General features: G+C 42.5%; 1 protein-coding gene and 2 pseudogenes across 1 annotated transcript in view; 1 reads left to right on the plus strand and 2 right to left on the minus strand.

Moving 5' to 3' along the window:
- Positions 1-1,039: 1,039 nt before the first annotated feature.
- Positions 1,040-1,892, minus strand: LOC148773285 (Y-box-binding protein 1-like; annotated as a pseudogene).
- Positions 1,893-5,342: 3,450 nt separating this feature from the next.
- Positions 5,343-6,159, minus strand: LOC148773286 (Y-box-binding protein 3-like; annotated as a pseudogene).
- The window catches only part of LOC129564531 (spindlin-2-like), a 59,215-nt gene continuing 44,668 nt past the window's right edge, over positions 5,426-19,972 (plus strand). Inside the window, exon 1 of the mRNA XM_055438606.2 lies at positions 5,426-5,497. The gene's annotated coding sequence lies outside the window, so the exon portion shown is untranslated. The remainder of the gene's footprint in view (positions 5,498-19,972) is intronic.

A 19,972-nucleotide genomic window follows, 5' to 3' on the forward strand; every position in this document is an offset into this window, starting at 1 on the left:
AATTCATCCTTCCCTTCACATAATTAGCATTTTCTTGTTGTTGTCACATTGAGAACATTAATGATCTACTCTCATAGCAGCTTTCAAGTCTACAAGAGAGTATTGTGAAACATAGTCTCCAGCGGTACCTCAGGTCCTCGTAACTTACTCATCCTACAACTCAAAGTTTGTACCCTTGGATGAGCATTTCTTCATTGTCCACCACCACCCAGCCCCTCATGCCCACTTTTGTTTTATATTTCAATTAAATTAGATTGAGTCACTTAAAGAAAAAAAAAATTTCGAGAGAGGGAAATTCTGTTACCAGAGAGTCACAGTTTTATTGGTTATGGTGTTCACTGAGCAAAATAAAGAGTACTAGCGAAGGAGTAAGTATGGGTAGCTGGGCACCAACCTCCCAAATTATTGCTCTAATACCAGGGCAGGGGAAGAGGATGGAAATGAAAGAGATCAGGATACATCTTTCTTCATGTATTGTTCCCCTTTAGAACACCCTCAGACGTTCAACCTGTTAAGTCCAGAATTAGTCTTAAATACATGACTTGTGAGGAGATAAATACATATGATCTTTGATAAAACTCATTCTAAAAATAAATAAAGTCTGTAGGGACTGTCAAAAAAATTTTGGGCTAGTAGGCTTTAAAAATTTCAGACAACAATGATAAGAGATAAAGGCAACATGAAATGTATTATTGTGAAATACCAGCCAGGTGAGCTATGTGACATTATCCCCAGTTTCAGATAATATTCATTTTTTCATTTTGGGTTAAGAATAAAACACAGTATTTTAACGTTACTTCACGAAATTCACCTGGGGATTGAGAACAAAGGGTGTGCTCTTGGACAGCCCATTAAATATATAGGTTCAGAAGTGTGTGTTTCTGTGTGTGTGTGTAGGGAAAATAACAAGGCAGATGGTATGAGGGAATTTGATTATATAGATCTTGTAATTTATCTTCTCACCTTGCCTAAAGGTCATGTATCTTTTTCAGGGCCGAAATCTAACCAATCTGTGCGCATGTTTGGACTGAGCTCCCCATCAGGACATCACCTGTAGCCCAGGGCAGGGAGTCCCAGGGGAGCGAGCCGAGCTGTAGCTAGGCAGGGCAGCTGAGGGTTCTTGCGAGATGCCTGGTGAGCATCTTGGACCAGGCGTGGTGCCTCGGCCTCTAGGGCGACTCAGCGGGTAGGACCGGAGGCCCCTGGTGGTAGCCAGGATCGACGGGTGGCGGGTCACAGAAGGGGCCCTGCGGGAGGGTGGGAAAAGCCTCAGTCGTTGGTCTTGGGAGTTGCCCGGCAGAGGGCATCTGAGGCCCTTTGCCTCGGTGAAGCCTTAGCCGCTGCCCTCGCTTTCATCAGCGTCGCCCTCCATGCTCTTGGGACCTCGTGGTGGCGGGCATGGCGGTGGATGCTGAAGCCCCAGCTGATGCGGGCAGTGTAGCGGTGGGCAGGGTAGCGGCTTCCGTTCAGTGGTGCGCCCGCTGCCCGGTAACGTTAGCGGCCTCGGTGCCCTGCTCGCCCTGCACCACGTTGAACTCCACAGTCCCGCCGTCGTCCACGTTGCCTCGGTACTTGCAGGGGTTTATCCGGCTGATGGCCGTATGGTGAACAAACACATCTTCCTGGGTATCGTGCCTGCTGATGAAGCCGTACCCTTTCTTCTCCTTAAACCACACGACAGAGCCTAGGACCCTCTTAGCAATGACCTTCTTAGGCGCCTTTCCCTTGGCGCCCCCGGTGGTGGTTTTGGGGATCCCATGCCCACTGAGGTGGCCTGTGTCTGGGGCTAGGGTCTAGACTCCGCCTCCCAAGGATGCCAGGGGTTTCCACGCTGCGTGAGGGGAGAAGGAAGCTGCCACGTCCATGAGGGTGGCTTCTCCCGCCTCACTCATCAGGTCGTCCTTGCTCTCCTATGTCCGAGAATCAGAGGGAAATTTGTCCTTCTGAGGTTGGAAGGGTGGGAGGGGGCTCGGGCTGGAGGCAGGAGCCTCTCTCTGGGGGGTTGTGGGTTAGGGCCAAGGGCTGTCTGGATTTAGTCCAAGAGTCTTGGACAGGCCTGTGGCATCTCCTGGGCTGATGGGGACGCGGACGAAACAATGGCTGCCGTGGTGATGGTGAGCTCTCCAGGGGTGGGGGCGGGGTGGGTCCTTGAAGTAGCTTGAGCTGGGTGGGGGAGGGGCAAATGCACTCCACCCCAGCCTCCCGCCACCACATCATAGTACCTCCTGCGTCATGGTGGAGAAGGAGGCACACTTCAAGCTCTAGGGAAGGGCCTTGAGCACCCTCTTGCTTGCTTGAGTGGATGTGAGGAGTGGGCACACGTTTCACCCCTCTTCCTTGGTTGGGGAGATTCACAGATGCTATCTAACCGTCAGAGGCAGAGTGACAATAGACAGCCTTGACGTGCACCTTTCCCAATGTTGAGCCGGTCCGTTCTTCCATGCCAGGGTCTAACTGTTGCTTCTTGACCTGCACACAGGTTTCTCACGAGGCAGGTGAGTTGGTGTGCCGTTCCTGTCTCCTTAAGAATTGTCCACAGTTTGGTGTGATCCACACGGTCAAAGGCTTTAGTGTAGTCAATGATACAGAAGTAGAGGTTTTCCTGGAATTTTTGTCAATCCTGGAGCAGTTGGGAACCAGCAGAACGTTCCTGCTGCCAGTTAAATATAGTCACCCCTAGTAGCGCATGAATAACTCTGTTGCAAACCTCTGTACCCTTCAGTTCTCACCTGCTCCACCCTCAGACAGCAATCCACGGGTCAACGTCTGTTAATGGATCCTGTTAGGAACCTTTGTGAGCAGGGAAATTTCAAGAATCATTAGTCTGACCCTTTATGTCCTCCATTCCCACAAAGTGAAGCTTCCAGGGCCAGGCTGACCCATCCACTGCCTCCTGATGCATAACACCTCACTCAGCAGGGAGAAACCTATGAACCCAACCCGGTACCAACAGACGACATTTCCCTGCCCCGTATCCGTGTCTGTTACTTGGCATAAAGGGACATCCTGGACAGACCTGAATTCATTCCTTATCAGAGCAGGTTTAGTCTCACCTCGAGTCTTCCACTATTCTCATTTGGTGCAGTGTGTCAGTATAAATCCGTATGCTTGGTGATTTTCGGTGCCCTCTGCTAGTCTCTGAAGACATCATTTGGTATCCTGGGAAGTGCACTGGCCTAGGAGTCTGGACGGACAACTTCTAGCTCTGTGTTGACATGACTTAATCAAATTGGAGTTTGGCGGTGATTGCTAGGTAGAATTTTAAATTCAAGTGTCTGCCTCACCTGTTTCTTCTCACATCCTGTGCTAACTCCCCCAGAGCACTCGCTCCATGGGGTAGCCACCGTCAGTTTTCTCTCAGGTTTCTCTCTGCTAGGTTGTTGGCTCCTTGAGATAAGGGGCCATCTTCTTCCTTATGATGTGATTCCTAGTGCCTGGCAGAGTGTCTGGTAAAGGAGGGCACTCAAATATTCTCTGAATGAAGGATCTCTACTGTCTCTGTGTGAGTGGATTTGGCTATATAGCCATAATGAGTGACTGAATACTCCCTCTCCAAATACATTAGGTTAGCTTTTAATTTGGCGTAAAATGCCTCAGCGTGTAAATGAGAAAAGTATTTGGGTCTTGCTACTTATAATCCAATGTCCTTAATCTGTAACATGAGGTTTTAAAGACCTCTGTTGGTTTCAAGTATCTATGGCTCATTTCCCCCACCTCCAAACCCAACTCCTGCCTCCCATCCATCAACTCCACCACATTTTCAAGTAAAGACCAGGATAGGAATGACACTCCCAATCAGAGCTTCTCTGTTTCAAGGGATTGAGCTGGGGTGAACTGCACCTGCTCAGCCTTCCAGGGATCTTCCACAGGCCCCCTGGAAGAACTCAACCAGGAAGAACAGATGAAGACTATGGACTACATGCTTCTCTTCAGCTCCAGGGATGCTTCCTTGCTCACAACAAAAATTACACTTGCTTCCTTTCTTTTTGTCCTTTCAGGTTCACCCCGACAGATTTATAGAGATATCGTCTAAGTTTAATATGTACAATGTGATAATTTTCATACAGGGGCATGCTGTAAAACCTTTGCCACAATAAGATTAAGGAAGGCATCCTTCCCCTCACATAATTAGCATTTTCTTGTTGTTGTCACGGTGAGGACATTAATGATCTACTCCCATAGCAACTTTCAAGTATACGAGGCAGTATTGTTAACCATTGTCTCCATGCTGTACCTTAGGTCCTCGTAACTTACACCTCTTACAACTCAAAGTTTGTACCCTTGGATGAGCATCTCCACATTGTGCACCACCCCCAGCCCCCTCAAGCCCATTTTCGTTTTTATAGTTCAATGGTATTAGATCGAGTCCCTTAAAAAAATTTTTCAAAAGAAGCAAATTCTGCTTCCAGAGAGCCACAGTTTTACTGGTCATGGTGTTTTGCTCAGTTAAAATGCCGAGTACTAGCGAAGGAGTGAGTGTGGGTAGCTGGGCCCCACCCTCCCGACTTATTGCTCTAATTCCAGGGCAGGGGAAGAGGATGGAAATGAAAAAATCAGGATACATCCTTCTTCATTCATTGTTCCCCTTTAGAACACCCTCAGACATTCAACCTGTTAAGTCCAGAATTAGTCTTAAATTCAAGACTTGTGAAGAGATCAGTACATATGACCTTTGCTAAAACTCATTCTAAAAATCAGTCAAGACTGCAAGGACTGTCAAAATAAATTGGGGCTGCTGCTGCTGCTAAGTCACTTCAGTCGTGTCCGACTCTGTGTGACCCCATAGACGGAAGCCCACCAGGCTCCCCCATCCCTGGGATTCTCCAGGCAAGAACACTGGAGTGGGTAAATTGGGGCTAGCAGGCTTTAAATATTTCAGACAACTGTGATAAGAGATAAAGGCAACATGAAATGTTTAATTGTGAAAATACCGGCCAGGTGAGCTATGTGACATCACCTCCAGTTTCAGATAACCTTCATTTTTGTTTTTTTTTGGTGAAAAATAAAACCGTTATTTAACATTACTTCACGTAATTCACCTGGGGGTGGAGAATAATAGGTGTGGTCCTGGTCAGCCCATTAAAGATATAGATTCAGAAGTGTGTGTTTCTGTGTATGTGTGCCTCTGTGTGTGTGTGTAGGGAAACTACCAAGGCAGATGGTATGAGGGAATTTGAATTATATAGATCTTGTAATTTATCTTCTCACCTTGCGTAAAGGTCATGTATCTTTTTCAGGGCCGAAATCTAACCAATCTGTGTGCATGTTTGGACTGAGCTCCTCATCAGGACATCACCTGTAGCCCAGGGCAGGGAGTCCCTGGGGAGCGAGCCGAGCTGTGGCTAGGCCCGGACAGCAGAGGGCGCATCCTTGACCGAGGGGTTCTCCTCCTCAGGGGCGTCTTTCTTCTTGGCCACAGCGACAGAAACAGGAGTTTCAGTGGGGCTCTTCCTGATCTTGCCCTCTCCTGCGTCGGAATCCTGTCCCTGGACGCCAGGTACTTGCTGCGGGAGGCGGCGCGGGTTATTGGGACGGCAGGATCCAAACGTGGAGGGGGGCCTCTGTGGTGGATTGCTGCTGGCTTCGTGCCCGCTCTCCCTGTGCTCTGCCTCCAGCTCCTCCGAGATACCTGGTGAGCGTCTTGGACCAGGCTTGGTGCCTCGGCCGCTAGGGTGACTCAGCAGGTAGCTGGGGCTCCGACCGTGCCCAGGATGCCCCTCCTGCCTTGCGGTGGGGGCAGACACATACTGTTGTTCCGACCACCAGCCGCTGGTGGTAGCCAGGATCGATGGATTGCGTGTCACAGATGGGACCCTGCGGGAGGTTGGGTAACGCCTCAGTGATTGGTCTTGGGAGTTGCCCGGCAGAGGGCGTCTGAGGCCCTGTGCTGCGGTGAAGCCTTAGCCGCTGCCCTCGCTTTCATCAGAGTCGCCCTCCATGCTCTTGGGACCTCTCGGTTTCGGAGCAATGCCGTGGTTGCTGAAGCCCCGGCTGATGCTGGCCCGGTGGGCAGCAGCTTCCGTTCAGTGGTGCGCCCGTTGGCCCAGTCACGTTAGCGGCCTCCGTGCCCCGCTCACCCTGCACCACGTCGAACTCCGCCGTCTCGCCATCGTCCACACTGTCTCGGTACTTGCAGGGGTTTTTCCTCATGACAGTCATATGGTGAACTCAAATTTTTTACCCTTTGATGAGCCTATCTCCGTTTTCCACAAGTCCAGTCCCTCATGCTTATTTTTTATATGCTTAAGTTCTATTTGGTTGAGTCTATGAAAAGGAAAAAAAAATACAATAGTGTTGAATTCTGCTTCCAGATAGACAAGATTTTTACTTGTTATGATATTTAGCTCAATTTTTTTTTTCTCATAGAATGCTGCCTATCCATTATATCAGTAAGTTTGGTAGTGGGGGCCACCTTCCTGATTTATTGCTCCAAATATAGGGCAGTATAAAAGGATGAAAATCAAAGAGATCAGGGTACTTCTTTCTTTGTGCACAATATTGATTCTTTCAGTCCAGGAATTTGGTGTTTCTCTCCATCTTTTTGTGTCATCTTTAATTTCCTTCATCAGTTTCTTATATTTTTCTGCATACAGATATTTTGATTCTTTAAGTAGTTTTATTCCTAGATATTTTATTCTTTCTGTTGCAGTGGTGAATGGGATATATGCCTTAATTTCTCTTTCAGATATTTCATTATTAGTGTGTAAATGTTCAAGGATTTTCTGTATAATTTTATATTCTATGGCTTCACTATTCATTGATTAGCTCTAGCAATTTTTGGTAGGTCTTTAGGACTTTCTATATTTCATATCAAATCATGTACCAACAGTGGGAGTTTTGCTTCTTCTTTTCCAAACTAGGTTCCTTGTACTTCTTTTTCTTCTTTGATTCCCGGGGCTAGTACTTCCAAAACTATGTTACATGATAGTGGAGAGAGTGGGAACCCTTGTCTTCTTCCTGATTTAGAGGAAGTGCTTTTAATTTTTCAGCATTGAGATTAATGTTTGCCAGGGATTTGTTGTTCAGTTCCGTTCAGTCACTAAGTCGTGTCCAACTCTTTGTGAACCCATGAACCACCACACGCCAGGCCTCCCTGTCCATCACCAACTCCCGGAGTCCAACCAAACCCATGTCCATCGAGTTGGTGATGCCATCCAACCATCTCATCCGCTGTCGTCCCCTTCTCCTCTCGCATTCAATCTTTCCCAGCATCAGGGACTTTTCAAATGAGTCAGCTCTTCACATCACGTGGCCAAAGTATTGGAGTTTCAACTTCAACATCAGTTCTTCCAATGAACACCCAGGACTGATCTCCTTTAGGATGGACTGGTTGGATCTCCTTGCAGTACAAGGGACTCTCAAGAGTCTTCTCCAACACCCCAGTTCAAAAGCATCAATTCTTTGGCGCTCAGCTTTCTTTAGAGTCCAACTCTCACATCCATACATGACTAATGGAAAAACCATAGCCTTGACTAGACAGGCCTTTGTTGACAAAGTAATGTCTCTGCTTTCTAATATGCTATCGATGTTGGTCATAACTTTCCTTCCAAGGAGTAAGCGTCTTTTAATTTCATGGCTGCAATCACCATCTGCAGTGATTTTGGAGCCCAGAAAAATAAAGTCTGACCCTGTTTCCACTGTTTCCCCATCTATTTCCCATGAAGTGATGGGACCAGATGCAATGATCTTAGTTTACTGAATGTTGAGCTTAAAGGCAACTTTTTCACTCTCCTCTTTCACTTGCTTTCTTTTTTTTTTTCTTTTAGGCTACACAGTGATTTTATATATTTATTTATTGGGGGGAATTAAATTTAATTTTATTATTATTTTTTTAATTGTTTTTTAAATTGGAGGTTAATTACTTTACAATATTATATTGGTTGGTTTTGCCATACATTGACATGAATCTGCCCTAGGTGTACATGCATTCCCCATCTTGAACCACGCTCCCACCTCCCTCCCCATCCCATCCGTTTGGTTCATCCCAGTGCACCAGCCCTAAGCATCCTGTATCATGCGTTGAGTCTGGATTGGTGATTCGTTTCACATATGATAATATACAAGTTTCAATGCCATTCTCCCAAATGATCTCAGCCTCACCTTCTCCCACAGAGTCCCAAAGACTGTTCTATACATCTGTGTCTGTTTTCTGTCTCGTATAAGGATTAAGGTTCAGTTCAGTTCAGTCGCTCTGTCGTTTCTGACTCTCCGCGACCCCATGAATCACAGAACGCCAGGCCTCCCTGTCCATCACCAACTCCCGGAGTTCACCCAAACTCATGTCCACAGAGTCGGTGATGCCATCCAGCCATCTCATCCTCTGTCGTCCCCTTCTCCTCCCGCCCCCAACCTTTCCCAGCATCAGAGTCTTTTCCAGTGAGTCAACTCATCACATGAGGTGGCCAAAATGTTACAGTTTCAGCTTTAGCATCAGTCCTTCCAATGAACACCCAGTTTTGATCTCCTTTAGAATGGACTGGTTGGATCTCCTTGCAGTCCAAGGGACTCTCAAGAGTCTTCTCCCACACCACAGTTCAAAAGCATCAATTCTTCGGCGATCAGCTTTCTTCACACTCCAACTCTCATATCCATACATGACCATGGGAAAAACCAAAGCCTTGAATAGACAGACCTTTGCTGGCAAAGTAATGTCTCTGCTTTTTAATATACTATCAAGGTTGGTCATAACTTTCCTTCCAAGGAGTAAGCGTCTTTTAATTTCATGGCTGCAATCAGCATCTGCAGTGATTTTGGAGCCCCCAAAATAAAGTCTGACACTGTTTCCACTGTTTTTCCATCTATTTCCCATGAAGAGATGGGACCAGATGCCATGATCTTTGTTTTCTGAATGTTGAGCTTCAAGCCAATCTTTTCACTCTCTTTCACTGTCATCAAGAGGCTTTTTAGTTCCTCTTCACTTTCTTCCATAAGGGTAGTGTCATCTGCATATCTGAGGTTATTGATATTTCTCCCAGCAATCTTGATTCCAGCTTGTGCTTCTTCCAGCCCAGCGTTCTTCATGATGTACTCTGCATATAAGTTAAATAAGCAGGGTGACAATATACAACTTTGACGTACTCCTTTTCTTATTTGGAACAAGTCTGTTGTTCCATGTACAGTTCTGACTGTTGCTTCCTGACCTGCATACAGGTGTCTCAAGAGGCAGATCAGGTGGTCTGGTATTCCCATCTCTTTCAGAATTTTCCACAGTTTATTGTGATCCACACAGTCAAAGGCTTTGGCATAGTCAATGAAGCAGAAATAGATGTTTTTCTGGAACTCTCTTGCTTTCTCCATGATCCAGTGAATGTTGGCAATTCGATCTGCTGCCTCTGCCTTTTCTAAAATCTGCTTGAACATCTGGGAGTTCACGATTCACATATTGCTGAAGCCTGGCTTGGAGAATTTTGAGCATGACTTTACTAGCGTGTGAGTTGAGTGTAACTGGGCAGTAGTTTGAGCATTCTTTGGCATTGCCTTTCTTTGGGATTGGAATGAAGACTGACATTTTCCATTCCTGTGGCCACTGCTGAGTTTTCCAAATTTGCTGGCATATTGAATGCAGCACTTTCACAGCATCATCTTTCAAGATTTTAAATAGCTCAACTGGAATTCCATCACCTCCACTAGCTTTGTTCGTAGTGATGCTTTCTAAAGCCCACTTGACTTCACATTCCAAGATGTCTGGCTCTAGGTCAGTGATCACGTTATCGTGACTATCTTGGTTGTGAAGACCTTTTTTGTAGAGTTCTTCTGTGTATTCTTGCCACCACTACTTAATATTTTCTGCTTCTGTTAGGTCCATACCATTTCTGTCCTTTATTGAGCCCATCATTGCATGAAATATTCCCTTGGAATCTATAACTTTCTTGAAGTGATCTCTTGTTTTTCTATTCTCTTGTTTTCCTCTATTTCTTTGCATTGATCACTGAGGAAAGCTTTCTTATCTCTCCTTGCTATTCTTTGGAACACTGCATTCAGATGCTTATATCTTTCCTTTTCTCCTTTGCTTTTCGCTTCTCTTCTTTTCACAGCTATTTGTAAAGCCTCCTCAGACAGCCATTTTGCTTTTTTGCATTTCTTTTCCATGGGGATGGTCTTGGTCCCTGTCTCCTGTACAATGTCACGAACCTCCGTCCCGAGTTCATCAGGCACTCTGTCTATCAGTTCTAGTCCCTTAAATCTATTTCTCACTTCCACTGTATAATCATAAGGGATTTGATTTAGGTCATATCTGAATGGTCTAGTGGTTTTCCCTACTTTATTCAATTTAAATCTGAATTTGGCAATAAGGAGTTCATGATCTGAGCCACAGTCAGCTCCTGGTCTTTTTTTGCTAACTGTATACAGCTTCTCCATATTTGGCTGCAAAGAATATAATCCATCTGATTTCGGTATTGACCATCTGGTGATGTCCATGTGTACCATCTTTCTAAATTCCATATATATATACGTTAGTATACTGTATTCATGTTTTTCTTTCTGGATTCCTTAACTCTGTGTAATAGGCTCCAGTTTCATCCACCTCATTAGAACTGATTCAAATGTATTCTTTTTAATGGCTGAATAATACTCCATTGTTTATATGTACCAAAGCTTTCTTATCCATTCGTCTGCAGGTGGACATCTAGGTTGCTTCCATGTCCTGGCTATTATAAACAGTGCTGCAATGAACATTGGAGTACATGTGTTTCTTTCAGTTCTGGTTTCCTCGGTGTGTATGCCCAGGAGTGCGATTGCTGGGTCATATGGCAGTTCTATTTCCAGTTTTTTAAGGAATCTCCACACTGTTCTCCGTAGTGGCTGTACTAGTTTGCATTCCCAGCAACAGTGTAAGAGGTTTCCCTTTTCTCCACACCCTCTCCAGCAGTTATTGCGTGTAGACTTTTGGATAGCAGCCATTCTGAGTGATGTGTAATGGTATCTCATTGTGGTTTTGATTTGCATTTCTCTGATTATGAGGGATGTTGAGCACTTTTTCATGAGTTTGTTAGCCATCTTTATGTCTTCTTTGGCGAAATGTCTGTTTAGTTCTTTAGCCCATTTTTTGATTGGGTCGTTTATTTTTCTGGAATTGAGCTGCAGGAGCTGCTTGTATATTTTGGAGATTAATTCTTTTCCAGTTGTTTCATTTGCTATTATTTTCTCCCATTCTGAAGGCTGTCTTTTCACCTTGCTTATAGTTTCCTTTGCTGTGCAGAAGTTTTTGATTTTAATTAGGTCCCATTTGTTTATTTTTGCTTTTATTTCTAATATTCTGGGAGGTGGGTCATGGAGGATCCTGCTGTGATTTATGTCGGAGAGTGTTTTGCCTACATTCTCCTCTAGGAGTTTTATAATTTCTGGTTTTACATTTAGATCTTTAATCCATTTTTAGTTTATTTTTGTGTATAGTGCTGTGATTCATGGGGTCACGGAGAGTCGGACATGACTGAGCGACTGAACTGAACTGAACTGAACTGATGGTGTTAGGAAGTGATCTAGTTTCATTCATTTACATGTGGCTGAACAGTTTTCCCAGCACAACTTGTTAAAGAGACTGTCTTTTCTCCATTTTATATTCTGTCCTCCTTTGTCAAAGATAAGGTGTCCATAGCTGCGTGGATTTGTCTCTGGGCTTTCTATTTTGTTCCATTGATCTATATTTTTGTCTTTATGCCAGTACCATACTGTCTTGATGACTGTGGCTTTGTAGTAAAGCCTGAAGTCCGGCAGGTTGATTCCCCCAGTTCCATTCTTCTTCCTCAAGATTGCTTTGGCACTTCGAGGTTTTTTGTATTTCCTTACAAATTGTGAGATTATTTGTTCTAGCTCTGTGAAAAATACTGTTGGTAGCTTGATAGGGATTTCATTGAATGTATAAATTATTTTGGGTAGTATACTCATTTTCGCAATATTTATTCTTCCAATCCATGAACACGGTATATTTCTCCATCTATCAATGTCCTCTTTGATTACTTTCAGCAGTGTTTTATAGTTTTCTATGTACAGGTATTTTGTTTCCTTAGGTAGATATATTCCTAAGTATTTAATTCTTTTCGTTGCAATAGTGAATGGAATTGTTTCCTTAATTTCTCTTTCTATTTTCTCATTATTAGTGTATAGGAATGCAAAGAATTTCTGTGTGTTGATTTTATATCCTGCAACTTTACTGTATTCATTGATTAGCTCTAGTAGTTTTCTGGTTGAGTCTTTAGGGTTTTCTGTGTATAGGTTCATGTCATCAGCAAACAGTGAAAGTATTACTTCTTCTTTTCCTATATGAATAACTTTTATGTCTTTTTCTTCTCTGATTGCTGTGGCCAAAACTTCCAGAACTATGTTGAACAGTAGTGGTGAGAGTGGGCACCCTTGTCTTGCTCCTGACTTTAGGGGAAATGCTTTCAGTTTTTCACCATTGTGGGTAATGTTTCCTGTGGGTTTGTCATATATAGCTTTTATTATGTTGAGGTATGCCCCATCTATTCCCATTTTCTGGAGGGTTTTCTTATCATAAATGGATGTTGAATTTTGTTGAAGGCTTTCTCTGCATCTATTGAGATAATCATATGATTTTTATTTTTCAGTTTGTTAATGTAGTGTATTGCATTGATTTGCAGATATTGAAGAATCCTTGCATTCCTGGGGTAAAACCCACTTGGTCATGATGTATGATCTTCTTAATGTGTTGTTGGATTCTGATTGCTAAAATTTTGTTCAGGATTTTTGCATCTATGTTAATCAGTGATTTTGGCCTGTAGTTTTCTTTTTTTGTGGAGTCTTTACCGGGTTTTGGGATTAGGGTGATGCTGGCCCCATAGAATGAGTTTGGAAGGTTCCCTTCCTCAGCAATTTTCTGGAAGAGTTTGAGTAGAATAGGTGTTAGCTCTTCTCTAAATTTTTGGAAGAATTCAGCTCTGAAGCTGTCTGGACCTGGGCTTTTGTTTGCTGGAAGATTTCTGATTACAGTTTCAATTTCTGTGCTTGTGATGGGTCTATTAAGATTTTCTATTTCTTCCTGGTTCACTTGTGGAAAGTTGTACTTTTCTAAGAATTTGTCCATTTCTACCAAGTTATCCATTTTATTGCCATATAATTGCTGATAGTATTCTCTAATAATCCTTTGTATTTATGTGTTTTCTGTTGTGATCTCTCCATTTTCATTTCTAATTTTATTGATTTGGTTCTTCTCCCTTTGTTTCTTGATGAGTCTGGCTAGTGGTTTGTCAATTTTTTTTACCTTCTCAAAGAACCAGCTTTTGTCTTTGTTGATTTTTGTTATAGTCTCTTTTGTTTCTTTTGCATTTATTTCTGCCCTAATTTTTAAGATTTCTTCCCTTCTATTTACCCTGGAGTTCTTCATTTCTTCCTTTTCTAGTTTTTTTAGATGTAGAGTTTGGTTATTTAATTGACTTTTTTCTTGTTTCTTGAGGTGTGCCTGTATTGCTATGAATCTTCCCCTTAGCACTGCTTTTACAGTTTCCTAGAGGTTTTGGGTTGTTGTGTTTTCATTTTCATTCATTTCTATGCATATTTTGAATTCTCTTTTGATTTCTTCTATGATTTGTTCATTATTCAGCAGCGTGTTTTTCAGCCTCCATATGTTGGCATTTTTAATAGTTTTTCTCCTGTAATTGAGATCTAAACTTATTGCATTGTGGTCAGAAAAGATGCTTGGAATTATTTCAATTTTTTTTGAAGTTTCCAAGGTTAGAGTTATGGCCCAGGATGTGATCTATCCTGGAAAAGGTTCCGTGTGCGCTTGAGAGAAAGGTGAAATTCATTGTTTTGGGGTGAAATGTCCTATAGATATCTATTAGGTCTAACTGGTCTATTGTATCATTTAAAGTTTGTGTTTCCTTGTTAATTTTCTGTTTATTTGATCTATCCATAGGTGTGAGTGGGGTATTAAAGTCTCCCACTATTATTGTGTTATTGTTACTTTCCCCTTTCATACTTGTTAGTAATTTTCTTACATATTGCGGTGCTCCTATGTTGGGTGCATAAATATTTAGAATTGTTATTTCTTCTTCTTGGATTGAGCCTTTGATCATTATGTAGTTTCCTTCTTTGTCTCTTTTCACAGCCTTTGTTTTAAATTCTATTTTATCTTGTATGAGTATTGCTACTCCTGCTTTTTTTTGGTCTCTATTTGCATGGAATATCTTTTTCCAGCCCTTCACTTTCTGCCTGTATGTGTCCCTTGTTTTGAGGTGGGTCTCATGTAGACAGCATATATGGGGATCTTGTTTTTGTATCCCCTCAGTCAGCCTTTGTCTTTTGGTTGGGGCATTCAAACCATTTACATTTAAGGTGATTATTGATAAGTATGATCCCGTTGCCATTTTCTTTATTGCTTTGTGTTCGAGTTTATACATCCTTTCTGTGTTTCCTGTCTAGAGAAGACCCTTTAGCATTTGTTGGAGAGATGGTTTGGTGATGCTGAATTCTGTCAGCTTTTGCTTGTCTGTAAAGCTTTTGATTTCTCCTTCATATTTGAATGAGATCCTTGCTAGGTATAGTAATCTGGGCTGTAGGTTATTTTCTTTCATCACTTTAAGTATGTCCTGCCATTCCTTCCTGGCCTGAAGAGTTTCTATTGAAAGATCAGCTGTTATCCTTATGGGAATCCCCTTGTGTGTTATTGTTGTTTTTCCCTTGCTGCTTTTAATATTTGTTCTTTGTGTTTGATCTTTGTTAATTTATTAACATGTGTCTTGGGTGTTTCACCTTGAGTTTATCCTGTTTGGGACTCTATGGGTTTCTTGGACTTGGGTGATTATTTCCTTCCCCATTTTAGGGAAGTTTTCAACTATTATCTCCTCAAGTATTCTCTCATGATCTTTCTTTTTGTCTTGTTCTTCTTGGACTCCTATGATTTGAATGTTGGGGCGTTTAACATTGTCCCAGAGGTCTCTAATATTGTCCTCATTTCTTTTAATTCGTTTTTCTTTTTCCCTCTCTGTTTCATTTATTTCTACAATTCTATCTTCTAGCTCACTTATCCCATCTTCTGCCTCCGTTATTCTACTGTTTGTTCCCTCCAGAGTGTTTCTGATCTCATCTCTTGCATTATTCATTGTATATTCACTCTTTTTAATTTCCTCTAAATCCTTATTAAAACTTTCTCGCATCTTCTCAATCCTTTTCTCCAAGTTATTTATCTGTAACTCCATTTTGCTTTCCAGATTTTGAATCATTTTCACTATTAAAATTTGAAATTCTTTATCAGGTAGATTCCCTATATCTTCCTCTTTTGTTTGTGTTGGTGGGCATTTATCCTGTTCCTTTACTTGCTGGGTATTTCTCTGCCTCTTCTTCTTTCTTATTCTGCTGTGCTTGGGGTGGCCTTTCCGTCTTCTGACAGTTTGTGGAGTTTTCTTAATTATGCCATTTCCTCACTCTGTGTGGCTTTGGACGGGTGGCTTGTCAAGGTTCCCTGGTTAGGGAAACTTGTGTCGGTGTTCTGGTGGGTGGAGCTGGATTTCTTCTCTCTGTTCACTACTGCTGTGGGGAGGGAGGGACACTGCTAGCAAATATCCCTGGTATCTGTGGGAAGTGCACGCAGTGTCTCAGCTACACCGGGATTGCCCCCACTCGTGGCGTGTGTGCTTTCCCTGTTTATGCTGCTCAGGCTCTAGATTGCTCTGTTGGGAACTGTCCGAGGCCGGTGCTGGGTTGTATGCACTTCCCAGGTCTGAGCGACTCAGGTTCAGGTACTAGGGTACTCCATAAAGGCGCAGACTTGACTGGACCTGCGTTTTGAGCCTTCACCAGTCTGAGCAGCTCAGGTGACCAGGCCTTTGGTGAGTGCGGTTGCTGCGACTTACCGCCTCCCCAGTCCCTGCCACTCAATTTTCTGGGTGTACAACTGGTGCACCTTCTCCGGCGGATATCGACCGACCCGAACCCAAGAAGTCTCAGTTAGCAACGAAGCCTGCCTTCCGCTTGGTATCAGAGGCCTCTCTGGGGCTGTGTTTGCCCATTCCGGTGCTGGCTGCCCTCCCTGTCAGTCCCGGCGGGGGATGGGGGATGGGCCAACAGTAGCCCACTCGCTCTGCTCAGTCCTTTGTTCTGTGAGTGGGGCTGGCGGAGTCTTAGGTTGGTGCGTTCCACCTTTTCGCAGGCTTTTCTCCTTTTAGCTGCACAGTCTACTTAGCTGTCTCCCGTTAACACCCTCAGATTGCCCTCGGGGCATTCAGGCGGGTCCTCTCTCTAAGCGCTGTCACCCGCGCCTCCCTGCCCAGCCCCCACTTGCTAGTGGAGGGTGTGGGCAGTTGCGCTGCTTCTCTGCTGAGAGTTTCCTCTGGGCACTTAGTCTGTGGGTTTTAATTATTTATTTCTTTTCTCTCCCAGTTATGTGGCCCTCTGAGTTTCCAAGGCTGGCCACAGACTCACTCGTGAGTGTTTCCAGGTGTTTGGAAACTTCTTTCTCTCTCTCTCTTTTTTTTTTAAGCCTCCCTTCCCCAGATGGAGCTCCATCCCTCCCTCTTTTGTCTCTCTTTTTATCTTTTATACTCTTTCCTACCTCCTTTTGAAGACAATGGGCTGCTTTTCTGGGTGTCTGATGTCCTCTGCCAGCATTCAGAAGTTGTTTTGTTGGATTTACTCAGCGTTCAAATGTTCTTTTGCTGAATTTATGGGGGAGAAAGTGGTCGCCCCGTCCTATTCCTCCACCATCTTTTATCCTCCTACACCCTCTTTCACTTTCATCAAGAGGCTCTTTAGTTCTTCTTCACTTTCTGCCATAAAGGTGGTGTCATCTGCATATCTGAGGTTATTGATATTTCTCCTGGCAATCTTGATTCCAGCTTGTGCTTCCTCCAGCCAAGCGTTTGTCATGATGTACTCTGCATATAAGTTAAATAAGCAGGGTGACAATATACAGCCTTGACATACTCCTTTTCCTATTTGGAACCTGTCTTTTTCATGTCCAGTTTTAATTGTTGCTTCCTGACTTGTATACAGGTTTCTCAAGAGGCAGGTCAGGTGGTCTTGTATTCCCATCTCTTTCAGAAGTTTCGACTTAGTGAGTGCAACACTTTCACAGTGTCATCTTTGAGGATTTGAAATAGCTCAACTGGAATTCCATCACCTCCACTAGTTTTGTTTGTAGTGATGCTTCCTAAGGCCCACTTGACTTCACATTCCAGGATGTCTGGCTCTAGGTGAGTGATCACATCACTGTGATTATCTGGGTTGTGAAGGTCTTTTTTGTACAATTCTTCTGTGTATTCTTGAAATCTCTTCTTAATATCTTCTGCTTCTGTTATGTCCCTACCTTTCTGTCCTTTATTGAACTCATGTTTACATGAAATGTTCCCTTTTTATCTCTAATTTTCTGGAAGAGATCTCTAGTCTTTCCCATTCTGTTGTTTTCCTCTATTTATTTACATTGATCTTTGCATGGATTTGTTGTATATGGTTTTTTTTTTTTTTTAATTGAGATAGGTTCCTTCTGTGCCTACTTTCTGGAGAGTTTTTGTCATAAATGGATTTTGAATTTTGTCAAAATCTTTTTCTGCATCTCCTAAGATGATCATATAATCTTTATCTTTCAGTTTGTCAGTATGGTGCATCACACTGATAATTTGCATTTATTTATCCCTTTCATCCCAGGATAAAGCCCACTTGATCATGTTGTATGATCCTTTTAATGTTTTGTTGAACTCTGCTTGCTAGAATTGTGTTGATGTTTTTGCATTTATATTAATCAGTGATATTGGCTGCAATTTTTCTTTTTTTGGTGGCTTGTTTGTCTGGTGTTGGTATCAGGGTGATAGTGATCTCAAAGAATGACTTTGGGAATATAACTTCCTCTGCAATTTTCTGGAAGAAATTGAGCAGGATTAGTGTTAACTCTTCTCTAAAATTTTGGATAAATTCACCTGTAAAAACCTCTGGATCTGGGGCAGTTGTCTAAATTTTTTATTACAGTTTCGATTTCTCTGCTTGTGATTGGTCTGTTCATAATGTCTCTTTCTTTCTTATTCAGTTTTGGAAGGTTATATTTCTGTAAGAATTTGTCCATTTCTTCTTCCAGGTTGTCCATTTTACTGGAATATAATTGCTCATAGTAGGCTTCTATGTGCTGTCGTTAGTTGGTCAGTTGTTTCCAATTCTTTGTGATCTCATGGATAATAGTCCACCAGGCTCCTCTGTTCATGGGGCTTCTCCCAGCAAGAATACTGGAGCGGGTTGCCATGCCTTCCTCCAGGGATCTTCCTAACCCGGCATCAAGTGCAGTTCTCCTGCATTTCAGGCAGAGTCTTTACCGTCTGAGGCACCAGGGAAGTCTCCTGTGACCCTTGGTATTTTTGTGTTGTCTGTTTTAACTTCTCCTTTTTTGTTTCTAATTTGATTGATTTGTCTTTGCCCTTTTTTTCTTGTTGAGTCAGATTAATTGTTTGTCAAATTTGTTTATCTTCTCAAAAAATCTTTTAGCTTTATTGAGCTTTGCTATTGTCTCCTTCATTTCTTTTTCATTTATTTCTACTTTTACCTTTATGATTGCTTTCCCTCTACTAACAGTGAGGGATTTTGTTCTTTTTCTAGTGGCTTTATGTATAAGGTTAGGCTGTTTATTTGATGTTTCTCTTGAAGTAGACTTGCATTGCTATAAACTTCCTTCTTAGGTCTGCTTTTACTGCATCCCATAGACTTTGAATTGTCATGTTTTCATTGTCATTTGTTTCTGCTCCTGCTAAGTTGCTTCAGTCATGTCCAACTCGGTGAGACTCCATAGATGGCACTTACCAGATTCCTCCATCCCTGGGGTTCTCCAGGCAAGAACACTGGAGTGGGTTGCCATTTCCTTCTCCAATGCATGAAAGTGAAAATTGAATGTGAAGTTGCTCAGTCATATCCAACTCTTCATAACCCCATGGACTGCAGCTTACTAGGCTCCTATGTCCATGGGATTTTCCAGGCACGAGTACTGGAGTGGATTGCCATTGCCTTCTCCCGTCATTTGTTTCTAGGTATATTTTGATTGCCTTTTTAATTTCTTCAGTGATCTGCTGGTTATTCAGAAGTGTATAATTTAACCTCCATGTGTTTATATTTTAATAGGTATTTTTTTCATGTGATTGATACCTAATTTTATGCCATATGGTCAGAAAAAAATGCTTGAAATGATTTCAGTTTTTAAAAAAATTACCAAGGCTTGATGTGGGATCCAAGATATGATCAATCCTGGAGAATGTTCCATTTGCACTTGATAAAAAGCGAAATTGAATGCTTTTGGATGAAATGCCCTTAGATATCAATTAGGTCCAACTGGTCCAATGCATCATTTAAAACTTGTGTTTCTTTATTAATTTACTCTCTGAGTGATACAAACATTGGTGTGAGCAGGTTATTAAAGCCCCCCAGTATTATTGTGTTACTCTCAGTTTCCCCTTAATAGTTGTTATCATTTGCCTATGTAATGAGGAGCCCCTATGTTGGGTGGATATATGTTTATAATTACTATATCTTCCTCTTGGAATGATCCCTTGATTGTGATATAGTGTCCTTCTTTGTCTCATGCAATGCTCTTTATTTTAAAGTATATTTTATCTGATATGAGTATTGCTACTCCCACATTATTTTGATTTCCGTTTACACGGAATGTCCTTAACCAGCCCTTCACTTTTAGTCTGCATGTGTCCCTAGGTATGAGGTGGGTGTCTTGTGGACAGCATATATAGGGATCTTGCTTTTGTCTCTATTCAGCCAATCTCTGTCCTTTGGTTGGAGCATTTAATCCATTTACATTTAAGGTAAATATTGATATGTACTATGCTATTACCATTTACTTCAATGCTTTAGGTTTGATTTTGTAGACCTTTCCTTTCTCTCATGATTCTGGTCTGGTGAAGTTCCTTTAGCATTTGTTGTAAATCTGGCTTAGTGGCCCTGAATTCTCTTAACTTTTGCTTATCTGTAAAGTGTTTGATTTCTCCCTCAAATCAGGATGAGATCATTGCTGCACAGAGCAATTGTTGTAGGT

This window comes from Moschus berezovskii, chromosome X, assembly GCF_049115385.1.
Source record: "Moschus berezovskii isolate FMDL1 chromosome X, NW_MosBer_1.0, whole genome shotgun sequence".
In the NCBI taxonomy this organism is placed as follows: domain Eukaryota; kingdom Metazoa; phylum Chordata; class Mammalia; order Artiodactyla; family Moschidae; genus Moschus; species Moschus berezovskii.